The 24,938-nt window shown below is 33.8% G+C and overlaps 1 protein-coding gene across 6 annotated transcripts in view; it reads left to right on the plus strand.

Moving 5' to 3' along the window:
- LOC124536838 (atypical protein kinase C) overlaps window positions 1-24,938 on the plus strand; it is a 239,611-nt gene that overhangs the window by 179,805 nt on the left and 34,868 nt on the right. The window lies entirely within an intron of this gene.

Raw genomic sequence — 24,938 nt, forward strand, 5'->3', positions numbered from 1 at the left:
TTATCGGTGTTTTTGTTTTCGCCGCAGAAAATCGTGCCATTTACGGCAACAGATGGATTATAACTTGCAAATAAAATATAGTAATAATATTCTATATCATGATAATAACGCTTCATATATATTATAAACCTTATTGTCACAGGTCGTGGTGCAAACCCCAGTCCGGACCGATAAACAGTTATTGGAATATTCTCTAAAATATTCTCTTAAACTCATAATTTTACGTATTACTTTCACATTGTTTTTTTTTAAACAGACATCGTAAATATTCAAATATAAGGACCGTAAATTTATGCCTATATTTCTATTTCATATAAAAAATTTTATATAGTAGAAGTAGAATATGGTAGTAGTTTTGGGTCATCGAAGTATAGTCATATTAACAGTCACACAGTGTGTACACCGGCTTTCACGGGTACGCCACACCGAGTTTCCGGTTTCGATTCCCGGCCAAGTCGATATAGAAAAAGTTCATTAGTTTTCTATGTCAACATGGGTCCGGGTCTTTGTGGTACTGTCGTTACTACTGATTTTCCATAACACAAGTGCTTTAGGTAACTAAATACATAGAGATCAGAGTAATGCATGTGATGTCCAATATTTATTTATTTATATTTATGGAATTCTCGGAAAAGCTTATTTATTATATATTTAATGTAATATTCATAGTGGCAACGGCTTAAAACCAGAGCGTCTTTTCATAGCACGGCCAGAGACAGACTCCATATAAAGTGTCGTTACATAAATTCTTTCATTCAGGAATGACATATTTTTCAATTTTTAATTTTAAAGTGCAGAGGAAAATGCTTTCAGCAAGAATTTTAATTTTAAAGGCAGTATGCAAACTTAATTAGAAACTGCTGCGGGGCACTTCTAGGTCTTTTAGACCCACACACGAGATTAATTCGCCTCGAAAATTTTATACATAAATGGATGTTAGCAGTTGTAATGAAATAACATCTAAGTGTTTCGAATGATACGAGCTTGTAGGTAATTAGGAAGTCTGGCAGTTGATTCAAAGGGATTGCCGGATTAGATGGCTCGATAATGCGTACGACCCTTGAACAATTTGTCCTAAAGGCTGTGTATAAAACGGTAAAACGTTTATTAATTTTAAACTGCCTTAGATGTTTCACGGCTAATGGTTCTTCTTTAGTAACTTTCGTATAATAAAGTTAACAGTAATTTTAATAAATGATTAAGGACACTCATTCTGTCTAAGCAAAGCTAATCTAAAACAATTTTCTCGTTTATAATGTAATAATACGTCATATATGTTTGTTGAAAACTGTAAATGAACACACATAATAAAAACATATAATTAAAATATTTTCAATAGAATCCATTATTATACTATGACCAAATAAAATTATTGAGTCATATATGATACATTTCCGTTTCAAACAAAATCGATGGCTTTATTTTGTACCTCCATAATAAAAAAAAACTGAAACCATAAACACAAAAGTACTCAACTTAATATAACGTTCATCGTCACCAAGATATTACTCAGCGATTTAGAGCTTCCACGCATTGTGTGCGCATCAGAAGTGACAACTGCCTGTGGGTACCCATAACCCATAACCCAGATGCCTCTTCTCATAATAAAAAATCCTTTTCATTCCATTTTAACCCTAACAAAATACTAATGTAACGTGTCTATTAATTATAGCGTTTTTATGCTTTTTACAGTCAGTGCGTAATCTTAACTAATTAATAATACGTAAAAGTTACCAAAGATAATTACGAAAGGGTACCAGGTGCGGGACACTGTCTAATGTGTACATAAATGAACGTAAATTGCTCTGGAAGGGCTCGTGTACGTTTGAGTGTTATAATTTACTTTGTATAAAATGTTCTGCTTTTATGTTTATTGTATACACGCACAAAGTTAAAGTGCGTGGAAGTTCTGAAAGTAGAGTAAATATTTAAAAAGGGTGAAGCGCCAATGTCTGTGGGCGTTGGTGACGAATGACTACAGTCACCTTTATCGGCCCGCCTACCTATTTTAGTATTAAACATAAAATATTTCCTTAAATCCGCCTTCGCACTGGCAGTGTGAATTAATCGTGTAATAAGTATTTCATTGAATAATCTTCAGATTACACATTTTTTTATTCACATAATATGTATCATATAAATAGTTTAACTTTAATTTAAATAACATACCATTAATGTTGGAGTTTATACCTTAATTTAAATACACCTCTAAATCGTACGTAATCCTTCGATGTAGTAAAATAAGATAGTATACTAAATGAACAAATAAGTGCTAGACAACAATACATAAGTACGTTACTCTGATGTCAATGTAAGAAGCTAAAGCACTCGTGTAATGGAAAATCATGTAACGACGGTACCACAAACAGCCAGACCCAGACAACATAGAATGATTTTTTTTTTCTACATCGAATCGGCCGGGAATTGAACCCGGGACCTCGGAGTGGCGTACCCATGAAAACTAGTTTACATGCTAGGAGATCAAGGAGGTTGTCAAATAATAATAGTTGTAATTGCGTCGAATGATAAAAAAAATTAATAATAGTTTGAACCTGCGATTCCAGAATTTCGCAAAAAAATACGAGTATTTTATTTCTACGACACGTAAGAGTATTTATGGTCATCTCAAACCATTGATACTGACAGCGCAAAATATAATGCCCTACCGGCCCTAGATCGTTAAATTGAATTTGAACGTAGCTATTCTGGCTCATAGCCATTGGCAGAGAAGAAAGAGCCATCCCATCTCCCATCGGTGTCGTAAGTGGCAATTGATGGATTTTGCGTTGAGTGCATTCAACGATGGGACACGTGCGTGCCTCACACGGAAAGTGATGGAAACACATACTCTACTACCACTTAAAATTCTGCCAAATTATCTTCTATCTCGTTCAGACACAATGCTGACGATAATGATTCAATCTGTATCCATGAAATATAAAGAAATGACTAGTCTGAGATGTCTTTTAAAGTCTGCCAATCTTTTATGGATTATAAATGTAATAATGTAAATATGCTGAAGGTCATATTTTGCAAGAACGAAAAGTGTTTTTTTTATGATATAGTTAGGCGATTGTCCAAATGGGCCAAATGATGGTAAGTGTTCACCAACGCCATTAACATTGGTGCTGTAAAAATATTAAGCAATTCTCTACATCGCCAAATACCAATCTTGGGAATTAAGATGTAATGTCCCTTGCCCCTGTATACTGGCTGACAAACTTTTCAAACCTGAATACAACAATACTAAGTTTTTCTGTGCGGTTGTAGGATATCTGATAAGTGGGTGGTACCCATACGGGTTTATTCAAAGACCAACCACCAAGTGAACAACAGCAGTAAACATAAGTGTAACGATTTTTATTAAATAGCGGGTATTGCAACGCAATATTATGCAAATGCGGGAAGACTGCGTGCCGGCGGCGATTTGGCGCCGGTCTCGTTCTGTTTGGCCTCACTGACAGCGGAATGACTATTTTGACGTTAATATTCATATAACCTTTGTTCCATTACTAATCTTTTTGCTATGCTAATTTTTATTTTTAATGCTGCGTATCTGAAATATTATGTAACTAGTTTGTGGAGTTTTTTTTGTAACTATACCAGATTATACCAGATAACGGAGTATTTATTATGACAGTACAGGGCGATTGTGACACACAATATTCACATAATACATACATATTATAATTATTTTATTTAACTGTTAAAGCGAGTTACAAAACTTTACTTGTATAAAACAAATGCGAATGAGATTATGTTCTTATGATTAATCGTTACTCAATCACGCTAAGGGCTTGTTCCCCTTTTGAAGAGAGAACAGTTAGATTTTTATGCGGTAACTTGCAATGTTTTACTTCACTTCACGAGTTATAAACAAGAAGAGAGAACAAAAAAACTCAGTTATGAGTGAATGGGTTAGGATCTCCTGAACTTCATCTAAAATTCATGTATCGTAAGCTACGGGGCTATCTTGGGTCATATCGAATAAATGTCCTATTTAATTATTAACAATTACTTTCAAGTGCCCGCTCATACTGTGGCCGCACGTCGTGACAAGCGTTTGCACCAGCTTTATGAAAATCCGTAACCCGAGTCGTTCCACTGCATTTCTCTTAGCTCGGCGATGTTTGTTTTTATGCATAAAACATGTTCATATCTAAGCTATATAAGAGATTTATGAAGAAAATGGAACATAATCTTCATATTGTTATCGTTACCAACGTATGTTTGTTCCATTGTTACATAAATATACACTACTAGATAAACCTACGGCTATACCCGCGGAAAATTTATAAAACACAAATTTTCTATCCCGTTTTACTGGCCTTAGAGGTGTAGTTTCATTAAATTCGTTCTTAGCGGATGTCTACACTATATAAGGAACTAACCTGCAAAATTTCAAGTTTGAAGGTATTATAGTTTCTGAGATATGGTGTTCGTATGTGAAATTGGCTGCTCCGCGCAGTTAGTATGTTGCGTTTAACGTTATTACTCTGTCGATCGTAACGTTATATTATGGACTTATAGACCGAAAATAAAAATAGAAATGGCCTGTTTTTTTAAACCGGATATATCATATATTACACTGACAAACAGCAGTGACTAGTATTGTTGTGTTTTTTTTTTTTTGAAGGGTGAGTGTGCCCAGTGGAAGAGTCGAGATGGCCCAGTGGTTAGAACGCGTGCATCTTAACCGATGATTGCGGGTTCAAACCCAGGCAATCACCGCAGATTCATGTGCTTAATTTGTCTTTATAATTCATCTCAAAACATGGTGAGGAAACCTGCATGTGACAAATTTCATAAAAATTCTGCCACATGTGTATTCCACCAACCCGCATTGGAACAGCGTGGTGGAACATGTTCCAAACCTTCTCCTCAAAGGGAGAGGAGGCCTTTAGCCCAGCAGTGGGAATTTACAGGCTGCTGTTGTTGTTGTTGTTGAGTGTGCCCGAGTAATTACAGGCATAAGGGTCATAGAATTTAAATTCCTAAAGTCGGTGGTGTATTGGCGATGTAAGAAAAGGTTTTGAGATTTTAATGGCTGTGGTGACAAATTCTTCAACTGTACATTATTATAGCACAGAGTTCAACTTGAAAGTTTGTTTAACATTTTTTGTCAAAGCTAAAAGTAAAATGAATTTGGCAATCTTATAGTTCAAACTATAAGTTTGCCAAATTCTGGCAACTGGTAACTGTTTTATTTGTCCATTTACAAGAGCACGTAAAAATATAGTAGTGATTGTCGGAATTTAATCCCCTACATTCGGACCCGTTTATCCCCCCGGCTATCCCCGATAATAGGCTGACGACGAGTACTATAATATATGTATTATTATAACGTTATATATACATATATAGTTGATTTATAATATAATGTTAAAGTTATTAATTTCGGGATATATACCATTAGCTGGCTATTTCATCTCATATTAAATTGTTTATCTATATAATATATGAGACAAACAAAAAAAAATGCCCGCTGAGTTTTGTTTCGCCGGTTCTATGAGTCATCTATGATGATCATATATATAAGTACAGCCAATTTTATATCGGTCCGTCTTTGAGTGTTACTCTAAACTTCTTTTATTTACATGAAAAATTAAAAAAAAAAAAATAATTAACTAACTTAAGTATATTTTAAATTAAAATTCCATCTTCTTGATTTCCTGATCTGTTTTTGACGCTGAAAATTAAGTTTAATTCAATATACATATGTACATGTTAAGGTAATTATTATTAAAAATAATTCTCATAGAAAAATAAATTCCACACTCTGAATTAAAAAGAAAATACAATATATTGCATTAAGTACCAATACATTATCATGTAAATTGAATGCATTTTACGTTCCCAAGACCTCTTGTTTAACACTCGAGTCCCGGCCACGTTTTTTATTACAGTAATTAGTTTTACTATTTCCATTCGTTTACTGTGGGATTAAATTATTTGTCTGCATTCATTCCGATTAAATAACGATATGGTTCAGTGGATATTTAAGGTTACTTTTCACCGATAATCGCAGATACAAATTCATCTTTAAGTCTTCGAATTTTAAATTAACCTTTTTTTTGGTTGGTGTACGAGCATATGGGCCACCTGGTGGTAAGTGGTTACCATCACCCATAGACAGTGACGCTGTAAGAAATATTAACTATTCCTTATATCGCCAATGCGCCACCAACCTAGGGAACTAAGATGCTATGTCGCTTGTGCCTGTAGTTACTCTTGCTCACTCACCCTTCAAACCGGAAGACAACAATACTGAGTACTGTTATTTTACGGGTGGGTGGTACCCACCCAGGCGGGCTTGCACTAAGCCCTACCACCAAGTAAACATAATATAACATTACATTTCGTGATCGATGTATATAGGGAATATTTATTCCCATCTTATTGAAGAATTTCTGATTCATATATTTGTTCCAAAGACATACAGTGGAGTGCCCTTCCCTTTGACGAGAGGACTCTCCTTAACGATCTCTCAAGACTGAAACAGCTAAGTAGTCTTAAAGGATAATCAGAATTTAGTCGTCTACAATCCCGAACAGTACAATATTGATTTAAAATACTTGGAAATGAATTCGAGTATTACTTTTTGAACTTTATATGATTTACAATGTTATAAGCAGACTTCTATGCATATAATAAAATTGGAGTGTCTTTTTGTAATATTAAAATAGCCCCTTTTTACTCAATGCAGAGATGGCCTAGTGGTTAGAATGCGTGTATCTTAACCGATGATTGCGGTGCTTGATTGGTTCAAACCCAGGCAAGCACCGCTGATTCATGTGCTTAATTTGTCTTTATAATTCATCTCGTGCTCACGGGTGAAGGAGAACATCGTGAGGAAACCTGCATGTGACAAATTTCATAGAAATTCTGCCACATGTGTATTCCACCAACCCGCTTTGGAACAGCGTGGTGGAATATGTTCCAAAAACTTTCTCCTTAAAGGGAGAGGAGGCCTTTAGCCCAGCAGTGGGAATTTATAGGCTGTTGTTGTTGTTTGTTATCTATACACGGTACATATACTAAAATAACATTGTTTACACATTTTGTCGGTCTGTCTGTCCGTCTGTTTGTTCCGGCTATTCCATGTAACAGCTGGACCGACTTTGACGGGACTTTCACTGGCAGATAACTGATATAACTGGGAGTAACTTAGGCTACAATATTTTATTTTGTTAAATTCAAACGTTTACGTTTTTACGCGGGCACAACTAGTTGTTAAATCAGATAAATCAATATTTACAATAAACCTAATAAATAATTATTAATGATTATCAACATCTAGTGAGTGTCTTGCCGGTATCTTCTCGGTAGAATATACTCTCCGATTATAGACAACGGTTGGTACGATAGATACATGCTGTTATGAACCTACTTGAATAAAGAATATTATAATTTGATTGAGATAAGTTTCTGCTTGGTGGTTGAACTAACTGATTACATAGTAGAACACCTAGACATAACGTAATTTATTATTTGAAATCGTACCATCGGTAAATTATAGATATAATAAAATATCAACAGACACGAAAAACGATTTACTTAAATATAACGACTGCGCAAGTGAAGTTAAGCACTTAAAAGGCTGAAATAAAATACAGTTTAACAACTTAAAATACCGACATTATTTTAACTTGAGCTGTAACGTTTGTATGTGAAAAATGGCAATATAATTTTCACACATTTCCACTTTTCGTTTTGCTTTAACTATGTAATTTAATTAATTGCACTGATATAATTATTTTATGGTGTCAAAAAAACCGCGTATTTTGTTTTAGAGTTGTGTGGTTCGGAGCTAAAGGAAAAATTTGATTTAAAATTAAACACATAATACACTAAGTTGAAGGCTGTTGTCTTATATTAAAGAGTGTGAATGTGTAAAACAGATATATATCTCGATTTGGACCGCCTGATAGTAAGTGATCAATGAACACAGACGATGACGCTTTAAAAACATTAACAATTTCTTACATCCCCAATGCACCAACGACCTTGGGACCTTGGCATGGCGTCTAATAAAAACATGCAAGTAAGTTAAAATAACGTTAATTCCTTTTTGTTATATATAAGACAACGCGGCTGTGTGTGCTATGTGTGTATGTATATGTCTCAGTATTCATACACATAATCTTTCCACCTAGTAACGCGATCATAGATTCAATCTGCATTGTTTGTGCATCCTTATTGACACTGTAGAAGTAGGTAACAGTTATTAAGTGCGGGATATTTACCATGTTTTTTATTTTTATCCGTTGGTGCTCGATATTTCGACATTATCTACGAATGTCTTGTTCACGAGAAAATAAAAAACTTGGTAAACATCCCGTAGTTAATAACAGTAAAAATAAAAATAACCATGTTAATTTAAAATCATCATGTAACATTGATAAACCAGTGGTGCCAACTAGTGGTTATATATTTGTATCAATTTATATGAGTGTTTGTTTACGATATAATGCTTTAATTTTTTATCGCCGAGTCTGCATACAATGGTAGCCTTCAAATAAATATAAAATGTTAAACTCCATAACTGGCCGGTAGTTTTATTTGTTTCCGATGTTAGGCATCTGCCGCCGAATAAATATTGTTATTTGCCATTTTATCGGCTGCCATAAACGGGTATCTATATTTTTGTTAAATTTAAAACGAGAAAATTGAATGCAAAGGAATATAAATGTTTTCATGTTTATTTCAGAGATTAGGAATTTTACTTTCCTCGACTCTTCTTCACCGACGCGGTAATCGGCTTAAACTCTTACCTTCCTCGTTTGAACGGATAACCTTATCGATATTAGAGTTTAATACATACGGATACAAATGTAACAAATTTTTCACAGTGCCGGTGTTATCCTTCTGAATTGAGTAGGTATAATTCCGGTTCAATTTTTCTAATCTCCCGGAAACATTTTATATTTGCTCCAGATTAAATACTTGAATTAATTATGACATTATATATTTACTATTGGCTTGGAAGAATATTTTTATTTAAATAGACCATTTAGAGTCAAGAGTCGAGATGGCCTAGTGATTAGTGATTAGATGGTTAGAACGCGTGCATCTTAACCGACTTATTCATGTGCTGAGCAATTGGTCTTTATAATTCGTCTCGGGCTCAGCGGTGAAGGAAAACATCGTGAGGAAACCAGCATGTGACAAATTTCATAAAAATTTTGCCACATGTGTATTCCAGGCCTTTAGCCCAGCAGTGGGAATTTACAGGCTGTTGTTGTTATTGCAGACCATTTATTGTGAATGGTAATAGAGTGACTTAAGTCATGACTTTAAATGAGACTATGCATTACGATACAATTTCTATGCGAATCTTTAGAAGATGTTGTAACTAATTTCGTACTCTAATAATAAGATATAGAGGTTATTTTCCAGTATGCATAAAATGAGTTGTTCCATTTTAAGATCAATTGTTGAATCGTCTACTTCGATACTATACCCTTCACAAGCTTAGTGATAAAGTTAGCAAAGAAAATTTAGAGTAATACTGATCATGCTAGCTACACTATGAGACCTTAAGTAAACAACCTTTGTTAAGGATGGCTAGGTAATGACTTTATTAAATTTAGTAAAATATTTTGTATGAGATTAGAATACTATTAATTTTTTATTACACCCTTTTCTTAGTGGTAGGGCTATGTGCAAGCCCCTCTGGGTAGGTACCACCCACTCACCAATTATTCTACCGCACAAATAACAGTACTCAGTATTGTTGTGTTCCGGTTTGAAGGGTGAGTGAGCCAGTGTAACTACAGGCACAAGGGACATAAAATAATTATTAGTTCCCAAGGTTGGTGGCACATTGACAATGTAAGGAATAATTAATATTTCTTACAAATTCATTGTCTGTGGGTGACGGTGACCACTTACCATCAGGGGGCCCATTCGCTCGTCCGCCAACCTATACCATAAAAAAACACCCATATCACACAGAGAAGCTAGGCAAGAGACTCTAGTGCAACGTAACTAAATTACGTAGGAACCTTTGAAGCACTGCGCGCTAATTTAATCTTAAGCATTAATTACAGTTTAAAGTGTATTTAATTAAATTGTATCATTTAACTCACTTTAAACTTGATTAAAACCATTTCATCTTAATGGTTTGGATCTAATAACTAAATCAAATATTACATATTTCAATTTTATTTTATAAAATTTTATACAACTGTATGGTTACCGTTTCTGAACCTTACATATTTATTATATTGGAGTAATAATTGTGTAATCTTTCTTTAAGTATTTTTGATAAATAGTAAAAAAAACGTCTGTGTTTTAAGTAGAAATAAATTATTGTATTGAATTGGAACCATGATTTATTTATTGTATTTTTGTTTTAATATTATTAATTTTTGATTAATAAATGGTTGATTTTAATGATATATTTCAAACTTTATAATATATATCTATTACCATTAAATGTGGAACCAAATACTGCATGTATGTAATATTATTTTTATATTTTAAAATCTACCATAATCCAAGCGCAAATAATTCGAATCAAATTATATTAATTAAATAACAAAGCGAATAAAAATCCCAGTAAACCAAAAATATAACTGGGCTTAATAACATTTTAAAACGACTAACATACATCGCACTGAACTGGTGGCTCTAACAGGACGATATTTAACACAAGAAATCCTTATTTGAAATCTAAGAAAGGGGTGAATTTTGTACTAAAAATTGATATCGAAGGAGATTAAATAGGGGAAGTGAAAGTCGGCGTGGAAATTCGCATTTTAACCCGAAGTCATCGGTTAAGATGCACGTGTTACCACGGGGCCATCTCAGCTCCTTCTTTCATTTTATCGTATTTTATTGTATGTATAGGTAATTATATATGCTATCGTCACATTATTTGCTAAAACACTGTTTGAATTAATGATAATGAATGGTTGATATTTGTATATAAGTTTTATTTTGTTATGTGTATGTTACGTAATCGTCGAGTGTAAAGATACAACCACATTCTCGTTTTATAATATAGTTTAAGGTTAGAATTTAACGTGACCGGATGTGTGGCATCTATTTTAGCAGGACATTTAACGCGTTGGTCCGCATGCCGTTATCAAAAGACTCCGGTTGAAATCCAACCGGTTATCCGGTCACCGTATTTGTACGCTAGATACCAAAATTGCCTGCAAAGATTTAAATGTATGTTAATTTTATCGTTAAGTTTTATTCTTTGGTTTAGTTTTCGTATAATGTTATTTTTTTTATTCAAATTTTACATTTGCAAGTTTGTGTATATTTAATTTTGATTTTCGTTTACAATTAAATTAAATTGGGATTGTACAGTTAAAGATCAATAGAGAAGGTGCTTCTCTGTGTTCTTAACCAATATGACATCGTTGTCAAATCTCTTCTCATTCTATCTTCAATGGAGACTTGGTCCTTCTCTCCGGGTCACATGAAAATTGTGTGATAATATGCTTTGTTAATTGTATCAGTTAACTCTGTAACGGGCAGAAAAAGTATATATTATTTTTAATTTGGCACATATATATGTATATGTGCTTAATTTGTGTTTGTAATTCATGTTGTGCTCGGCGATGAAGGAAAACATCGTGAGAAAACCTGCATGTGTATAATTTCATCGAAATTCTGCCACATGTGTATTCTACCAACCCGCATTGGAACAGCGTAGTGGAATATGTTCCATACCCTTTCCTTAATGGAGGCCTCAGCTCAGCAGTGGAAAATTTACGGGCTGTTACTTTACTTTATTTTTATAGCATTATTTCAAATAAACAATATTTTATGTATATTTTAATTCAAAATCACACAATTTAAAATTTTAACCACATGGCATAATTATGAACATATTTAAACGTGAATAGACTCTCGTGTAACGCTGTTAGTTGAATTAAATCGATAATCGATCAAGCCCTCATTTCGCTTCGTAACACACGTTCATACTAAATTGATATTTTAAACAAAACGTTCGCAGTAATTTAGGTGACTTTTTTTCATTGACGCGATGACGAGCGGACAGGAAAACAATTTAGGGGAACTCTGTATCGGTAAATTTACTTGGTTATTTATGTCCGAGCGATCAGGGAGCCCTTTGTGAGTTGGGAATTTAAATTAACTTAACGCTCAGGCTTTTTTTAATATATTAAATTATAACACTTATAACATTTTCTTGGTGGTAGAGCTTTGTGCAAGCCCGTCTGGGTAGCGTCATTGTCCATGGGTGATGGTGACCACTTACCATCAGGTGGCCCATATGCTCGTCCACCAACCTATACCAATAAAAATACGCATTAACTCGAAAGCTCTACGTTTGTGTGTCATCATTACATAGTATAAAACAAAGTCGATTACCGGCGTCTGCCCCTATGTATGTTTAGATCTTTAAAATTACGCAACGTATTTTGATGCTTTTTTTTAATAGATAGAGTGATACAAAAGGAAGGTTTCAATAATATACGGACAATATAGAAAATAATTTATATGATATACTAAATATTACAAAGCATATGTTAATAGCTACGAAATGATGAGCTATATGTTACTGATATAATTAATTAGAAGTTTGTATGATATAAATAATTGCCACTTTTGATAATGAAACTTTTATAATTAAAAATCGTTAATAATAGTCCTAAAATAAAAAATAAATATACATTTAACAAAACTGTTCTCAAAAAATGTATATAGACAAATTTGTAAGAATTCTCACAATTTATATGTTCGTTAATTAATAATGTAATAATTATTAACCTTTTCAGTTAAAATATTCGCAATAAATAGAGCAAATATTTTCCCCAACACTAACATCGGTAACAATATAGTTCCATTTTCTATGAATAAAAACCTCTTCATCGGTAAATAACTTTGAGAATTTCCTTTCAAAACAATACGGCGTATTGAAAACAATCCATTTCCCGGTGGAACTGGTTGAACTCATATAAATAACGTTACAATTAGAATTACGTCTAACAGGTGCTTTTAGAAGTCATTCATCAAAACAGTAACGAGTTTCGGCTATCAGTCACGCTACACGCAATAACGGACCGTAGTAACAACTGTTTCCTCTCTATAATGAGGTATATTGTTTTTCCTCAATACGTTACGTATATTTCGATGTAGGTATATCAATTTGAGCTGAGATGGCTCAGTGGTTAGAACGCGTTCATCTTAACCGATGATTGCGGGTTCAAGCCCAAGCAAGCACCGCTATGTATATGTGCTTAATTGTGTTTATAATTGATCTCATGCTCGGCGGTGAAGCAAAAGGGAAGGAAGGTGGGCTGTTACTTTACTTTACTTTATTTATATCAATTTGGGCCAGCAATCATTGTGGTTTTTACGAGGTTATAAATTTCATTAAGATTCTCTGATTTTACAGATATAGATGGTTGTTGTCCGCGACTTTGCTCATGGTTCAAGTATGCTTCACAGTAGCATGCGAAAGCAGCCCCGTTGTGCCCGCTGAAAAGACGTAGAGGGTACAGCTAGTTTTTAGTGGGCAGGTATTCCGGTGTGCCGTTTTGCACTCGGCGTCCTGGGCACCAGCGAATCCCATATACACGCTACTTCACCTGTTGGAAAGGCGTACAGCGTTTGTCCAGCGACAAAAAATGGGTTCAAATAAGCTTCACTACAAATTTTATCAAATTCTATTCATTGCAAGATTTAAAAACTTCTTTACACTTCTTCAATAATTACATAAGTAGTAGATTTCTTCCGACCCACATGCAGATTCCATCTTGACTCGAGATAATTAATATACACGAATTAAGCACATGGATGTCCATTATTCAGTATGCTCGGATTTGAATCTGGGATCCGTGGAAGATAAACGTGTTCTATACGGGTCATATCAGCGTCATTGATAAATGTAATAAATTTGAATTAACATATAAATCAGTAAATTTGAACCCTCGGGACACATAATACGATCACAAAACCCTCTCCTCGTGTACTCGTATATATGTATACAATTATTGAGTAATCAGTGTACGGGTATAGTATAATCTTAACTCCACCCAGAGCGGTCACGCACGGACTGGTATCTAGAGCTAAACGCGCCTCATGTGATCCATTAACTTACTCCCGAGGCTTCTTCGGCAATACACACGAACATCGCGAGTGTACTTATCGCTTGCAGTTTAAATATAAACATGTATTTATGCTATATCTATGTGTGTGTGTGTGTGTGTGCGTGTGTGAAAGAGAGTGGGTTAGTTGTGGTTGATTTTCAAACATATATAAATTCTATTTTATGTTTCATTTAAATTGAAACAGCGTCACTATTTTTATCTATATATGTAGTATAAAAAAGTCGTTTCCCGCCGTCTGTAGGTACAATTAGATATTTTAAACTACGATTTTGCAGTTAAATCGGTTTTCATCAATAAACATAGTGACTCAAGGGAAAGTTTCATATATACTACATCCATAATAATAACCGATGTAAATGTCTTAACCGGAAAAACATATTGGTTTTTTTTTCATGTTTGTTAGATAATCTATAAGTTATATCTATATGTTGTACTAAGAAACTGAAGAATGAGCTATGTTACAAAATCAAAATTTAATAGCGTTTGGAATATGTTACTTGAGTAAAATATGTTTTGGATTTCATAAAACATTTCAAAAGAACCGGATGGATAGAATACATGAATATTAACCGAAAATTGCGACCTTAAATCCGGCCGAGATTATGATTCATCTCGTGCTCTGTGCACGAGGAATACACAGCGAGAATCCTACATTAATCGAATTAAGTTTAACAAACTCGCAATGAAACGGCACAATGAATACGTATGTGTATTCATATTATATGTGAATGTATCTCTGTCTGGATGTCTGTTGCTCTTTCACTGTCAAAGTAAAAGTAAGTAAGTAACAGCCTGTAAATTTCCCACTGCTGGGATACGGCCTCCTCTTCCATTAAGGAGAGGGTTTGGAACATATTCCACCACGCTGTTCCAATGCGGGTTGGTGGAATGCACATGTGGCAGAATTTCTATGAAATTCGTCACATGCAGGTTTCCTCGCGATGTTTTCCTTCACCGCTGAGCACGAGATGAATTATAAAGACAAATTAAGCACATGAATCAGCGGTGCTTGCCTGGGTTTGAACCCGCAATCATCGGTTAAGATGCACGCGTTCTAACCACTGGGCCATCTCAGCTCATCTCACTGTCCAAGTACTGAATCGAATTTGATAAAACGAAGGAAGCAAGCTTCAATTCCTAGAAAGAGCATAGCGTACTCTTTTAGCCCTATCAAGCAATAAAACTCGCACCCAATAATACACATAAAATATATATTATATATTTAGGAAACTCACTTCGCCGACTAAGGGGTATTCTGTTCGTTGACTTGGTACAGGACGGTAGCTGAAAGTATTCTTGTTTGTATCACCGATTGGTGTTTTATTAACCGACTTCAAAAAAGGAGGAGGTTCTCAATTATAAAAATATAGTAATCAGAACCTATAAGTAAGTAACTATTTTACGGGCTTAGTTCTATTTCTTTAAGGTAGTCGTCAAGCAATTGATGTTAGTAAACATGCCTATGATGAAGTCTAGCTGATGGTGGATTACCAGGAGAATTCCTCAATGATTAACGGCATTGCATCGGGAAAAATGGTATTGTCTAATTGGCGATGAGCAGTTAACAGTTAACAGTTAAGGCTTTTGTAACTTAGGTAACGCTTAATTTGAGTTGCAGTCCACATCGTATTAAAACGGCGTTGAGTTATGTTTAGAGTCGAAAGCCGAAATGTACTGAGTATAATAAAGTGAATGACAAACACTACCAATTGTAATTATAAATAACAAAACAACACTGAAAAGCATTAAATAAATTTTTATAAATAAAAAAAAAAAACCGCATTCAAAAATGAACTAAAAAGAATAAAATAATCAGTTACATCCATATCCAATTTACGATTTTTTAATCGTAAATTGGATATGGATGATAATTTTTAATTTATTATTATACTCTAGTGTAAATATTCTTATATTACAGTTGTTATCTACTCTCTCTATCTCTATCTGCACTTACATGTTTTCGTTGTAAGCTCCTATCAACAAAGGTTGTCTGTGAGAGATCGCTATAAAAGATAAGACCATTTTACTAATTCTTTGTGTTTCTCATCAACACATGTGCTGTGCAATAAAGTATTTAAATAAAATAAAACTCGAACGAAGAGCGCGTAACTGCATACCTTGTATAACTATATTTCACTCGTAAATGAGATACAAAAGTGAGTTTTTGAAGTTTCAAATGGGATACGAATTTGACTTCAATTTTTTTTACTTTTGATTCCTGAAGCGATCAGTTTAAGCAAGTATAGTAACACAACTTAGATGTAGCATCGGCTAAATTCGTAAATCCGATCACATCCGAATTGAGTACGCCATCCCAAATTATCAACATTAATTTCTCATGCGAATATGATCTTTACACAAACGTAATAACTTGTAATATCATATGACCTAATATAATCGTCAATTTGACGCGTCGATTTACATGCACTTGCTTTTTCTGACGCGTGAATCTATAGCGACGAATAGAGTCGAACGGTGCGATAGGCAGCTATTTCTATTGGTTGTGTAAATCGGCATTAATCGGTTTTATTTTCATTCTATTGCATTTTCCGATGCTACATCTAAATTGTGTCGTACTATAAAGGTTCGTAACATAAGTGATATCGAAAACATTTTATATTTATGATAAATAATAAAGTCGACCGAAACTATGCTTTGACTAAATGTAATATCCGTATGTACGGAACACAGTGCCTTCGTTGAAGCGAGGACGGCCGAGATTAATAAGTTCACCGCGTCTCACATCCAAGTTGAGTCTTAAAGACAAGTTTCGACAACTTGACGCTTTCGAACCACACGACTCACAACTTAATTCGAGAACAAGTGATCTTATTCCAAATGAAAATATACGGCGTTCTATAGAACTTGTTCGTACTATCGCATTATTAGCTACTTTCTACATAAAATTGTTGTTGTTGTCCACCATAGCTATTGCTCCGGTTTAAGGGGTTGGTAGTCAGATATCAGGTATAAAAAAATACAGACGAATTGATAACCTCCTCCTTTTTGAAGTCGGTTGAAAACGTAATCAATATACTTCTTTAGAGTTTAAGCTTGCGTCATTTCGAATTTCATCAAATTCTTCTTAGTCCTATGGCTGAGTAGGAACAAAAGATAGACAGTGTTACTTTTACATTTATAATATATATTATAATAACACGAAATTTCTATTGTAACTGTCAGTTAATAAAATACAAATTAGAACACAGTGTCACACATTTAAAAAAAAAACAATTACGGTAATATTTCGTTTCTAGTGCGGGTGACAATCTAGATGTCAAATGTTTCAGCGAATGAAAGAACATCCTCCGTTATTACAGGGCTCAGGCTCAGGTGCGGTTGCCGCTCCAGTTGCCGTCGTGTTGATGTGTGAGTGACACCAAATACGTGCGACGTACCGGCGTGACCATAGCCTGTTTTAAATACACAGAGGAAATTTTTGATATAGGCTGTTTTTCTTTTGACTACATCACTCGTTTGGTATTCGATACCTAAAGAAGACGGCTTGCACTAGAGTGAACTGGCCGACATTATGATGTAAAGAAAAAGCTTTATGACCGTAGCGATATTTCTCTCTCTTTCTTTCTTTCTCCCTATCTCTTTCTATTATATAAGGTTTTGTATAACATTATGAAAAATTAAATTTACATTTACACAGGATTTAAATTAACAATTTCATTTCGTGCCATTTATACATTCTCATAGTAATTGAGAAAATAAGTTTGTTCCGTTAACCGGGTGACTAACGTTTTTATTATTTTGGAATATCACATATAAAAATTGGACTCAAATTAAAATCACGAAACTGAACTGTTCGTATATATTAATAAAATGTATTAACTCAAATATATAACTCAATATCGTCGTAATAGAGTTGAAATTCCAATAATACTAAATATTACAAACAATACTTCAAAATTAAAAAGTCAACATTATCAAAATAGTAACTTACATATTGGTAACGATTTAAAATGTTCAAGTTAAATTTATGACGCAGGTGTGCGTGCTACCCCAGTTATAGTTGCCAAAATATATCGCGTAAATATGCATTCAACGTGTGATGCAACGCTTAGACTTTTTATTTTTCTATGGAGTATGAAAATTTCAACTCTTTTATTAAGAGGAAATATATATTGTTCCCATCAACTTTCTAAATTTATCTTTACATATACAATTTTATTAGTTATACTAAAATAATACTGGATATCTTTTTTTCTTTCAATCGCTTAACAATAATTGGAAGAGTTAAAACGCTCATATAATTTCTTTGTTGTTTGAATTACCTATACCAATAAAGACGTTATGTCATAGGCAGCGTGATGGTGGATGGTACATTAATCATTTATCTTATAAACAATGCACCAACAATCTTGGAAACATACAACGTCCTTATAGCGTTGTTACTCTGGCTCACTTACCCTTCGAATTAGAAAAAATAATACCAGTTATTACTTTTTGTCGATAGAATAAGTATTGTATAATTACTACTTTACTTTTTTATACTTTGGTTTTGTTTTAGTTTTTTTTATTTTTTTATGTTATTTTTTTGTACCTACTTATATTATAGTCTTATTATATTTTGTTTCTTGTATTCAATGTTTGTCAAATATTTATGTCCCAAATAAAGATTTACTTACTTATTTACTACCAAAGCCTTACCAAGTAAAATAAACATTTGATCTTTTGTTAATTGATAATTTCGAACTATGGACTAAATAGTTTGGCAACGTATTCAACGCAAACAAATAATTATTTCTTTCTTTATTTCCAATATGAAAGAAAATCCCCGAACACTAAATCATCTCGGAACTTCGCTTCGTATTTTTCATCATGTCACTTTCGGAACGAATTATTGTAACATTCGGAGCGATTCGCTCAGCAAAAAACATAAGCCTTTGTACATGAACTCGACTTGAAAGCATGGCCAGGCCCGGGGATAAAAATAAGTGAAATATAACTCGGACTATTCCAGCGCTCGAGCCTTAAGTGACTTACCTAAAATTTTCGTTCTGACGTAAATTTTAAAAGAACTCTATATTCGTCCAATTGCTATGCAAACTTAATGTTTTATTCACCGAACCATTTATTCGAATTATCCCGAAGCCAATATTTACCTTTAACCTCGCGATGGGCACTTTTAAAAGTTTGGGTTCAAAGGAATTTTCGTAATTCGTCCCTTATTACATAGTTTTTTTTTTTCTTGCGAAAGGTAATTTTCTGTGTTTTATAGTAAACTAGTTTCCGTTAGTAGGAAAATTCTGCGCGGAAGTGATTAGAAGTTTTTGATAGTTATATATTTTTCAGTAACAACAACAACAACAACAGCCTGTAAATTCCCACTGATGGGCTAAAGGCCTCCTCTCCCTTTGAGGAGAAGGTTTTGGAACATATTCCACCACGCTGTTCCAATCCGGGTTGGTGGACCACACATGTGGCAGAATTTCTATGAAATTTGTCACATGCAGGTTTCCTCACGATGTTTTCCTTCACCGCTGAGCAGGAGATGAATTATAAAGACAAATTAAGCACATGAATCAGCGGTGCTTGCCTGGGTTTGAACCACTGGGCCATCTCGACTCAGTAAACCTGATAACATATACGCAAAATTTCACTATAATCGGTTGAGTAGTTAAGTCGTCAAATTATAACAAAGAAACAAACTCAATTTCGCTTTTTAAATATTTTTATAGCATAGTAATTAGTGTAATGCTAAACAATGTCAATTAATAGGGTTTGTTTTCAAACGTATTATATTTAACGTTACGTTAGGATTCGCGCACACCTCCCTGTGCGTTATTGATTTTATACTAATATATTACAAACATAAATGGGAGGGTTAAATAACGGTACAAAGTTTCAACTCAATTTTGGTTTTTGATATTCCTAAAAGTCAATAAAGATAATAAAAATTTAATATTTTTGATAGAAGGTTTAAAGAATCTAAAAATAAACATAACGCATTTAATATATTAAGAAGTGATACGTTTTCTCGACTATATTTCCTGACAAAAAATCATTCGTCCTTCCTTAAATACCAGAATTATCTTACAGTAACTATTTATTGTTTTATTGAATCACTCATCTATGGCATATTCTTACTTTAACCCTAATATTCATTATTCGTAGCCCTCGAAGCCTGTAGTAGCACGCCAGTGCCGTTTGTATTACGACTACTAGACAATTCTATTATCCGTAAGCAAAACGAATCGTTTCTTGAATATAGTAGCCAGGCACAACCTTTACGTATTAAACGTGTAAACATTTATTTATTATTTTTTCTTAAATCCTAAACTATGGTCATTAATTGGCTGAACCTTTAACATTTCTATATTTTCAATTTAGTATATTTAATAAAACATATGAATCGTCTCCACGCGACGGTGATGGACAGTATTTGGACATTGCAACGTGACTTTATTTATATTTTATATATAATTCTAAAATAAAGCCAGAACAAACGTCTGTCTGCGTAGACAGAGTGACAAAAATTGTTATTTTTTTATATGTACCGTGTATACATATATATGCATTTAGATCAAACAAATACTCCAAGTTTATTGTATGTAGGTAAAGATAAAATCATAAGAAAGTAAAAGGATTCAACGCAAAAAGGAGCACAAAACGTACAGAAATACAGAAAACGGCCAACAATAGAATCTGATTGAATTAAATAAATAACACACCGTCACGAGCGCGAGAAACATAAAGCTTTATTGCTCTAAGGGTGATTTAATAATGCATTAGGCCGACCACATACGAAACGTCTTAAACGACTTCGCGTTTCTTCGGCCGTTTCTCCACAAAAAGGCGTAAAAAATACCTTTTAAAAAAGAGTGGAAAATTCAAGGTCAATTTTCAGAGTATTTTTTTTAAATTTGACATTCCAAAGATTTCACTTTGAAATTATTATTTTTTTAAATGACTTTGATTCGTTTTCGTTTCATCTTTAGTTTAATGTTGAAAAAAGTATTTAATAAGGTTTTATAGGAAGGAATATGTATTAAATATTACTAAACGTCTAATAATTACTTGTTATGTGCCTTCCATGACCAAGCTGTTATATGATTAGTTACACTCGATTGATTCGATTACATCGTAACGTTGCTAATAATGCTGGTACGCCATAAAGTAGTAATAACTATTGCAACTAATAACCCACCTGTTGTAATTGTGATCAAGATTAATAAACAGACACGCCATTAACTAAGATACATAGATGAACATTTAATATTACATGATCTCGTTACAAGACTAAGATGGCTACTGTTGCAAATTTTGACGACCTCAATGGTCGAGTGGTGTGTACACCGGTTTTCATGGGTTCGCCACTCTGAGGTCCCGGGTTCGATTCCCGGCCGAGTCGATGTAGATTACCATTAGTTTTCTATGTTGTCTTGGGTCTGGGTGTTTGTGGTACCGTCGTTACTTCTGATTTCCATAACACAAGTGCTTCAGCTACTTACATTGGGATCAGAGTAATGTATGTGATGTTGTCTAATATTTATATTTTATTTATATAATTGTACTCACAGTCTGTAGTCAGCCTAAAAATTTTAATTTAAATCGTCTTGCGTTGAAATATGCTAATATTTCTCAGGCTCTGGCGACACGCGGTATTCATTAGCTAATGTTTCCAGTACAGCCTCCAAGGGAGATGCTTGAAATCTTATAAAGGTTGATGAACATTTCTCGATTAACACGTGGAGCCTTTTAGCCCTGCGGCCCTTATTGTCTATTAAAGGACCGAGCGAGCCTCACGTTCGCCATGACGGCTTAATGGCTTGGTTTTTGTAAAGCAACATTGTCGTAGCGTTGTATAGAGTTTTATCTCGGAGACTTTTCAGTAGTTTATAGTCGAGGCGGGAGAATGCCACCTTAAACTTCCCCAGTGCCTTTAATTTATCGCTCTGATATTAAGTTTGAGTTTCTCCCCAATATATAAGCGAAAAACAATTACTCTTATTAATAAGAATAATTTCTGATAAAGCTTAAATAAGAACTTAAAAAAATGTATTGGTTAAAATCACATACATTACTCTGATTGCAATGTAAGTAACTCAAGCAATTGTGTTATGGAAAATTAGAAGTAATGATAGTACCACTAACACCCAGACCTAAGACAATATAGAAAACTAAGCAATTTTTCTACATCGACCCGGCCGGGAATCGCACCCAGGACCTCGGAGGACGTACCCATGAAAACCGTAGTACACACTACTTGACCACGGAGGTCATCAGCTTAATTATTTGTGATACTAAAATAGTTATTTGAAACCTAATCTGTTAATAATAATAGATATTTCAAACCTTATAACTATACCTAGTATGTTTACTATACATAGTTGCTGTTTCGCGATAGAATATGTTATAAGTGGGTGGTATCTACTTAGACTACAGAAAAAGCCCTACTGCCAATTTATTTTCACTTAAAGCGTTATAATAAAGTATAATAGTTTTATATTGGATTTAAACCCATAAATGTTTTTATAAATGCACCGTTTATAAAAGCAATTTTTAATTTAATTAATAATTAAATTTAATTAAATTCAACATTAAAAAAATAAAACTACAGACTGCTTACTCAATCCGATATTAATTTCATTAAGAACTTACATTACGAGCGCGCTGTACAATCAAGAGAAACTTTGATCTGAAAAATATTTATTAAAAATTGCTACTTTCATTTTATTTATTTATATACATTTACGGGAAACCCGATATCATATAAAAGGTCTACTTTGCTAATTGATTGACATTGTTAATATTATTATTTACTAGCTGTTACCTACAACTTTGAACGCGTAGAATATTAATATATTTACAAATTAACTTAAAATATTACATTGATGTTTGGTATACAAAGGGGTCTTACATCTTTTTAAAAAAATAGCCTAGGCTCTAGACTATTTGTGTACCAAATTTTAAGTTAAATTTATATCATGCTAAGTAGTTTTGGCGTGAAAACGAGACAGACAAATAGAGTTACTTTCGTTATAATAATAGTATGGATGATATAGCCTTGCGTTTTTTTTTTTTGTAAGTAAAAAATTACGACGTTTTTCAGTTAGCTCTGTATATATTCCTGACCAAACCATTACTTGTGGTATCAATATACTCGCACGTAAACAAGCTTACGTACCCCGCCGTTAATATGTAAGTTACTGTATCAGCCGAGATAGCCGGATGGCTAGAACGTGGGATTCGTAAAGGAAAATTGCGCATTGGACCACGGTCAGGTATCTCTGAATTTTTAATGCATAATTTGTGTTTATATCTTTGTGTTAGGGTTTTTCACATACCCATCTGGATCACCCACTCATTATATATTTTACCGCCAAACACCAAAACAAAAGTCTGGAGAGACCTACTTGACCAGGCCATGGCCCACAAGAGACTGTAGTGCCGGAGATGATGATGATGATGATGAAACACCAAAACTTAGTAGTGGCGTGTTCTGAATTGAAAGATACTCACCCTCATCCAGTGTGGCACAGGCTTAAGGGATTTAACATCTTATCTCCAACGCTCCCAAAATTTTTGAGAAAAATCTCTTCAAGCCCAGTATTGGGATATAAATAGAATACTCACAATGCGCTTAATATTCCTTGCGTCAAATTTTACAACGTAATTTTGTAGTTCGAATTATAATCATCGTTTAAATTATGTTTTTGTGTGTGTGTGTGTGTGTGTGTTACTTGAACACATGCAAAGATATGCATGTGTTTGAGTAAAAACATGTTCGTTGTTCTTGTCCGTGTGATTGTACCTCGCGCAAACAATATACGCCTCTTATAAAATTCCATCGTCATGAATTTTTAATACTAGAGTTATGCTCCCCGCGTGTCGCTCCCAACGACTGTTTTGGGAATCACGTGATTTGCATCATTCCTACCCTATATGTGGATGTGTTCGGAATATCGGATATATGCTGTCATTTTGTACGGCATCAAGGGACTTGTATTACGTGATGTAATAAAATACTATGTGTCAATTTTATTTCGGTTTTAATAGGAATATCATGCTTATCCTTTTACCGGAGTCCAGGTTTCGATGAAGAATTACAAATATGATCATTGTTAAATATTAGAGGAAAATATCACACATGTGAAGTGTTTTTGATAGTTTTATTTCTGAATTGGTCAATACCAACCAGAAAACCGCGAAAAGCACGAAAATGCGATTTTGTGCAATCTATTACATAGTGTTGAATTTAACGTAATTATTGATTTTTTAACATTCATTAACATATTTTGTACAGTAGATATAGAGAGTTTATTCATTTGGGAAACAAGCGTTGATATTCTGCGTGGTTGATTAAACGCCAATCCACTATCCTTAGAAAATAGGAAGAGTCATTATTACTGTTTGTCTCTCTCTCTCTCTATTTGTTTCAGTGGAAGTCTATTACATATTTTATTCAAATAGTACTCTGGGACAGTCTGGCTTAATTTTAACAATTCAAAATCAATTAAACTGAAACTATTCGAAATCACCAACCCTATCGTTATATGTATCATTAATTCTACGTGTATTTAGGGAAATAATTTTCGAGCTGCTGCAACGAAGAGCGACTGAAAAAAAAAGTTAAAGCTCGTTCAACTCAGTACTCGCGACAGAGGTGAAGCTTTATTGCGTCATATAAAAACGGTGCACTCAAGTTTGGCCTTGAACTGTTACACTAGTTGAAATCAGATGTTTTTTTATTAAAAATTATTTTATATACATATATACATATTAAGAATGTGTTTAATATTTATGGAATTAAATGTTAAGCATATGCGAATGCCGTTGGTGCTCTACATCTATACAACTAAAATATATCAAGTTACTAGCACCGGCTTCGCA

The sequence above is a fragment of the Vanessa cardui genome, chromosome 17, assembly GCF_905220365.1.
Source record: "Vanessa cardui chromosome 17, ilVanCard2.1, whole genome shotgun sequence".
Lineage (NCBI taxonomy): Eukaryota > Metazoa > Arthropoda > Insecta > Lepidoptera > Nymphalidae > Vanessa > Vanessa cardui.